Source organism: Nuphar pumila, chromosome 8 (assembly GCF_984573655.1).
Source record: "Nuphar pumila chromosome 8, dmNupPumi1.hap1.1, whole genome shotgun sequence".
NCBI lineage: Eukaryota > Viridiplantae > Streptophyta > Magnoliopsida > Nymphaeales > Nymphaeaceae > Nuphar > Nuphar pumila.
In genome coordinates this window covers 30,672,645-30,680,346 of record NC_143256.1, presented here as the reverse complement: position 1 = coordinate 30,680,346, position 7,702 = coordinate 30,672,645, and the positions used below count along the sequence as shown (strand labels likewise).

At 39.3% G+C, this 7,702-nt stretch overlaps 1 long non-coding RNA gene across 1 annotated transcript; it reads left to right on the top strand.

The window, feature by feature from the left end:
- The first annotated feature begins 4,513 nt into the window (after positions 1-4,513).
- Positions 4,514-6,206, top strand: LOC149829874 (uncharacterized). Its single transcript, XR_016433602.1, has 4 exons — positions 4,514-4,651; positions 4,976-5,061; positions 5,240-5,341; positions 5,668-6,206. It is a non-coding gene; the product is annotated as an uncharacterized LOC149829874 (long non-coding RNA).
- Positions 6,207-7,702: the final 1,496 nt, after the last annotated feature.

Sequence of the window (7,702 nt, the reverse complement as noted above, 5' to 3'; positions counted from 1 at the left end):
AGGCAATCACGTGTTTGTTCGAATCTCGCCTACGAAAAGTATCTTCCGGTTTGGGAAGAAAGGCAAGTTGAGTCCTAGGTATGTCGGACCCTTCGAAGTCCTTGGGCGGGTCGGAGAGACTGCGTATCGAGTAGCCCTTCCTCCTCAGTTTTCGCAGATTCACGATGTTTTTCATGTCTCGATGCTGAGAAAGTACGTGCCTGACCCCTCACACGTAATTCACTATGAGGCGATCGAGGTACAACCTGACTTAACTACGGACGAGAAGCCGATAGAGATTGTGGAACGCCAGGAAAGGGTACTACGCAGTAGGACGATTCCATTTGTAAAGGTGCGATGGCAGCATCATGGACTAGATGAATGCACTTGGGAGCCTGAGGCGGATATGCGTCAACACTATCCTCTTTTATTTGGTACGTTCTAATTTCGAGGACGAAATTCTTTTAAGGGGGTAGGGATGTAAAACTTGAAAATTTTATAAAATTTTGCAAATTGGGCCTGGATCCAAATTACAGATCCAGGACCCATAAAGGGGTTTTTTCGCGTACATTTACCTCGTAAATTTGATATATACGTATAAGTACAATAATTTTTAATTTATTTAATAATTCAGAGAATGATCATTCAATTAGGGTGCGTAGATGGGTATGGGATCCATATACCGGATCCATGTACATATATATATATTTATATATATCTAAATATATATATATATATGTGTGTGTATAATCATAAATAAATAATATTAATATGGGTAATACTATAGAAATATATATATATATATATATATATATATATATATATATATATTAAGCGGATTCGAGGATCCACAGTTGGATCCACTTGGATCCAACTTGCGGATCCATTTTGGTGGGGGTTAAGATTTTATAAAATGTGAGATTCAAAATGAATAAAATTTTTATGTTTTTAAAATTTTATCCAAGGATCCACAGTGGATCCATTTGGATCCACTTGTGGATCCATATTTGTTTTGGGGCCGGGTTACGGGTCCCGAGTTCGGACCCGAGCCCCACCCCATGACAGTTTTTTTAAAAAAAAATAAGAGGAAAGGGCACCCGATAAGGGTTGCCCGATCCTGTTGTAACAGGAAAAGGAAAGGGGAAAAAGGGGGGGGTTACGCAGGGCGTAACCGACCTCCCCCATCTCGGCGATAAAAAGGGGAGGCAGAAGAGGGGGTCTCACCCTCTTCCCTCATCTCCCTCGCGTCTCTCTCAGTCGGTGCGCGCGCCGGTGGAGTTCGAATCTCGCCGACGAGCTGCGGTCAGCCACCACCGAAGGCCACGGCAGCAGTGAGGAGCATCAGCCGCGACCCTGCTTTCGCGATTGCCGCCGGGGATCGCCGGAGAAATCTTCAATAAGGTACGGTGCTTCTCGGATTTCGGGTGAGGGATCGAACATAGGTTCGATTCCATGTGGGGGATTTGAGAGTAGGATTTGGGGTTTACATCAACCCTAAACCTAAAACCCCAATTCGGTGATTTGGGGGTTTCGGATCTTTCCAGGTGTGGGGTGTTTTTCCTTTGTTTTGGTTGGATTGTATATTGGTTATCTCCTAAACTTAGTTCAGATTTAAGATAGTTATTTTATTTGGGTGGATGTCAATATTTAGACCTACTATTCCTTCTCTTGATTTGGAATTGAGGCATGATATGTGTTAAATTCTGTTTGGGGTTATCGTTCTGGCGAATTCAATATAAATATAATGTGCATTGAGGGGTGACCGGCCCAGCCGACCCAATCGGCTGGGTGCTGTGCATCTTTTGAACCAGGCCATAGCAGGCCCATCTGACCCAGTTAGCTGGGAGCTGGCCTCTAACTCGATTGAAAAAAAAAAAAAAAAAAAAAAAGGGGAACCCTGGCCATGTCCCAGGCTGGGGCAAGACAGTATGAACGACACTAGTTCCTCGTTGCTTGGTGTGTGATTCACACTTTGTTTTCATTTTAGAGCACCAAGGGGGCTTTAAAACTTATATACTGAATATAGGTTTAATATGAAAAACATTTAATCTGCACATTTGAACTTTGTACTACCTGTTTATGAAATTACTCAATGGGTATGGGTTGGAAACTCTTAATGCAAAGGTATGACCATCTGGGACCTCCTCAGGTATAGTATTAGGTTCACCAATTTGAGTAATCATTAGAGGTATATTTTGATAAAATAAATATCGGTTAGTGATAATTGCCCACACTATTATGTTATGATCAATTTGTGTTAATCGAACAGTCTTTTAATGTTAACAGCATGCCTCTATACAGTTGTGTCAATGGAATACCTTGGTGTATGCTGACCAGTTAAAGGAATTGTATACCCTGTTACATTCTGATTATCATACCCCATTTTTCTAGCATACCCTGTTATCCTCTGCAGTGGAACAATATTGCAATAGTAGGGCCTGCTTTCGCCATACTGACTTTTATTGCACCATTATGAAATTTTTTCATAGCTTTGATTTTCTTGAAACAGTAGGAATTGACTTCACTTGATTTAAATAACATTGACTATTGGATTTTGTATTAGGTTACACCAGATCGTTTACTTTTCCTTATGAATGAGTGATATAGTTTCTCTTGAATGTCTTGTAATGTCACATTGTGATGTGCCAAATCGGAGGACAACATTATTAGGTACACATAGCCGACCTCCACTCTTTTGAACAGTTCCCCATTCATATTCGGTAAACTGGGCACAACTGTTATCATTGGAGAATGGGTTCATTAGTATTTACTGTTAGGCAATATATGAATAAAATGAAGCATGACTAACTAGTATACTTTTTAGTAATTAGTAATGGGTCAGTTGTGTATAACAGTGCTCATGTTACACTGTTTAGGGAGAATGGATACATGAAACTGAAATTGTACATATGGAATGGATCTTGCTTGTATGTCCCTAGATGAACATTATATTTTTGGCTAGAATCCATGTGTTATTTAAAAGCTTGTGTATTGGATTGAGAGAAAACACTTGCCGTGAAGGTTATGCTTTCACTAACTGTTATGGTTTTATTATGTGATGCTCCGATGGCCAAATTGGACCATCAGCGGCCTGGAGTGCCGTGGGTTGGTTTTCTTTTAGTTATGTTTCTAAATACATCACTTGACACATTACTACACTGCTCTAGTGGTGGTTACGGGCTGGAGTCCCGAATGGGTCCCCTCAAGGGAGGATGCGGGGTTTTCACTTTACTTTTGCATAGGGTGTTGCAAACTTAAAGAAATTGACTTAATTAAAAATATAATGAATAAGAACAGTGTAAATTTACTTTCTGGGATATCTCATCTGGAGTATGAGAATCTTGGATATCCGGTCTTGGGGAGACTGTAAGGATACAAAAACTCCGTGTGCGTTGTTGCCCCTGAACCCGATATTGAGGTTCTTCTCCTGGCCACGGTTTTAGGGAGAACCCGCCACTTTACCCGGGAGTGGTGTGTTAGTCACAGCTGTGAGTTTATGGTACCAAGGAAGTGGCACTTGTGGGCGTGGGGTGTCCCTTGTGTCCCCGACATTAGATGTGGAGGTCAAATGTTCCGATGGATGGTGTTGTTTCCTGATATCGGTCGAGGGCTAAGTTGGAACCCAGTAATAAAATACAAATTGTGTGTTAAGCTACCCTGGGAACCTACTTGACCTCGGGGTTTGTACCCGTTTGGTGTATCCGCGGGCTACGGTAATTAAAAAGAGGAACCTAAAGATATGTGCATCTAATAGGGCATGCATGTGGAAAGATGAAACTTAAATGAAAGATAACAGAAGAAATCATGCATTGCACATAATCATGCATTTTTCTGTTATGCATTAGATCATGCATGATTGAATCATTCTTGATATCATGACATCATTTGGTGGTAGCATATGATTTACTTTGTGAAATCATGCTGAAAGGTTTGATCATTTAGTTATCAATATATGACACTGTTTACTGTTCTTGACTAGTGAGTAAATACAAATATTGATAGTTATGGATATTTAGATGTTGCAAATTTTACTTAAGCACTCACTCGAATCACTGCATGAAATCTTATCCATGTTCTTTCTCTCACCTGGTTTCTTTAGAAGTAGCTGTGCTCAGAATTTTGGTTCTGACACCCTACTTTGTTGGTTTTTCACAGGAAATGGTGAACAGTGAAGTTGGACATGCATCTGGGATGGATGAGTTATACTTGGACTTGTCAGCTTCAGTAGAGGACTTAGTGGCTCTATCTTTTGCCTTTTAGTTCTTTTAATTTCTGAAATCGTAACTTTACTTTCTGTTGAATCAAACACTTTATTTGGAGATTAATTCTTAAATCATAAATAAAGGTATTGGTTAGTTTATGGATGATAATTGCAAGTTCTTTTGTGGTTTGTGGCTGTCCAGTTGGAATTGGAACTGTGAGGACCCCGGGTCTCTGGGAAGTTTTCCGCAACTCAAAAAAAAAAAAAATCCGCATTTTTCAAAAGTAGGAGTTGGGGTCGTTACATGGACTCTTTCGAACCTACCCACAGAGAAGATATCAAACATCGAAGCTGACTGTTATTGGTGCCTTTCAAAACTACTTGACAGCATGCATGATCATTACACATTTGCTCAACCAGGAATTCAGCGACTTGTATTCAAATTGAAGGAATTGGTTCGAAGAATCGATGGTACTCTTTCATTAGTGAGATTTTTTTTATCTCCAATGTTATATTTGAATGGGCTTTGAGTGAAATTAACTTCTTAATGTTGTTTACTCCTATGAGATCATAGAGGCAAAAATATTTTCCAGTGCCATGTCATGCAATAAGTATTCAACTAGTGCCACTCATTTTTCATTTAATCAATAAGCTTTATGAATACTGAATACCTATTTCCTCCTTTTTTCAGTTTCGTGGTTTTAATGATCATAGTATGTTGATCTTTTGCTGTGTCACTATTATTTGTCGCATCCACTCCATTAGTCCTCTCATACTGCTCTGTTTCTATCCTAGAACCTGTTTCAAGACACATGGAGGAGCAGAGCCTGGAGTTTCTTCAGTTTGCCTTTCGTTGGTTCAACTGTCTCTTGATACGTGAGGTATGTATACAACTAAATCCCGGAAACTGGATATGCCTGAGACTTGGGCTGGATGCCAGTTTGGCTGTCACTTGGACATGAATATCGAGTCAGTGCAACCGTTATGCTCATCTTAAATCAAAAGTTCTTTTTTCTTTGCATGTAGTAACTTGTGATTCTAAAAAAAAACCTTTGACAGGTTCCTTTCCATCTAGTTACCCGATTGTGGGATACATATATTGCTGAAGGAGATGCTCTGCCTGATTTTCTTGTCTACATATCTGCCAGCCTCTTACTAACGGCAAGATTCTTTTACTTCGCTAACTTCTGTATACGACTATTTATCTTTCCAAATTTGTCATTAATTTCTGTTTTGAGAAGCCAGTGAAACCAAGATATTCTAAAGCAACAAGCAGTAGTCATAATGTGGTATTCAACAAATGTTCTTTTCATTTTAGGGAGTTTTCCGGTCTAGATAGCATGGAAATTCTTGCCATCAACACAAGCTAATTGTTGTTAGTTTTGATCTTGATATATGAGACGCTCAGTCTATATGCTGGTCTTGATCATTTAGTTGGGATGTCTTTTAAGTATTGGAGATTACATTTATGTTTCGACTGGCTGCAGTGGTCCGAGAACATTCAAAAGCTTGAATTTCAGGAGATGGTTATGTTTTTGCAACACCTTCCGACCCCGAGATGGACACACCAAGAACTGGAAATGGTCCTTTCCAGAGCATATATGTGGCATACTATGTTTGATAGTTCGCCGAGTCACTTAGCCAGTTAGAAAATGTATTATTTAACTGCCCTTTTAGTCTTTCTCCTTGTGTCCCATTATATCTTCCCAAACTAAAATGATGGCAGCAAACGAGTCTTCTGCAATTTTTCCTTTTGTTCATTTGATTATTGTGTGTAACTCTGTTGTGGATGAAATTGCGTGAGCATGAACTGCAAAGACGTTCAAATGGATTGCAAATAAATCAAATGAATGGCTGAAGACAACCAACAAGACATACTTTTAAGGGGGAGCTTACCAAACTTCTTATGAGCCTACTCACAATTGAGTTCAATTTGTCTGTTACTACTATACTTGAGCTAAGCTCCCATTGTAGCTGAACTTGGCCATTCATTGACCAAATCGACTATGAATCGTTTGAGACAAAATTTCAGGGAATTTTGGGATCATATCATTGTGGATAAGCAATACCATGATTTAGGGCATTAAATTTACAGAGGACCACTTTTTTTCTTAAAGTGGGAATGGATATAGTTCGTGTTTCTTTTCAATTATGATTTAGGTCATCAATTTTATGGTCTAACCAATTGGATCTATTCATATCCTTTCAAAGTTTTTTTTCCCATGTTTTACACGGGGAAACAGCAGCCCAGGGTATGGAGATTTAGTCGCCGTCCTTGGGGGTGTAAAATGTTGTGGCTAGGACCCTCGCCCCCAGGGCCTATGCTGGGCTTTGGCTTATCCAAGAGGGTAGCACCCAAGGCAATTGAACCCCGACTGGTGGTGTGCCAGCCCAGGCCCGCTCCAACTATGCTAACCCCTTGGGGGCCATATCCTTGAGTTAATATTGGAAAATTAACATTAGCATTGATTATATTAATAGCATGAGCAAGGTCCAAATGGATCTGGATATTCTTTTCACATGGTTATCAAGACATGCAATCTTGAAGACTGTCCACTTTTATGTCTTATGAAATATAATGTTCATATTTCCACTATCTTCTGCAGTGCACGTAGATTGCATTATATATAGAGCTGAAAGCAGGTCTCTCTCTCTCTCTCTCTCTCTCTCTCTCTCTCTCTCTCTCTCTCTCTCTCTGAAAACTGCTGCGGAAAAGGAGCCTCTCCCGAATTTCATTAAAGTATGATCAGATTAAAAAAAAAATCTAGTTTAGGTGCCAATCAATGCTAAACAACCCCTACAGCTTTTGGATTGCAAAATACATGACAGAGTAGGGCGGGGAAGTTTGTAGACTGCGTCCAAAATTTTTAACGATTGTACAAAGTTATGCATTACACAATCCGTCATCGTCCAAACATGGCATTTACAGTAGATCTCCAACTTTTACAGCTTGTCTGGATCATTACTTCTGAATTAAAAGGTAATTCCTTAACAATTAAATCAAGCACCTGAATTTTTTGGCCAAATTGCATCTGTGCTAACAAATTTTCTGCCAACAAAAATAAGGCTTCCCTTATCGTCCATGGAATCATGATCTTAGATCTCTTGCATCACTCCCAAGATCCAGAGGAAATGACAAGGTTCTGCCATTGGATCTGCTCCAACTCAAATATAAAAAACTGGGAATTTTCAGAAACGAAACCAAGCTCCCCTTTGGATCCATTTATAAATTGCTCTATGTCATGTATGCTTATTTTAAATAGCAAGTTTTAGTGTTTGGATCTTTTACCTTTACTTTTCAAAAAATGAAAAAAAATTGATGTGTTGGCCGAAAAACCTTAAGATTTTAAATATCTGCCCCGGTATCCCAAACTGCAAATAGGCAACTTCTTTAGAACCTTTTTACCCTTCACACAAATGAACGTCATGAAGTTCCTGTGATATAGAATCATAGATAATTCTCAAATTAAGATATAAATTGCTATCATTGGCTTTATATTAACCTAAACTAAACTAACACCT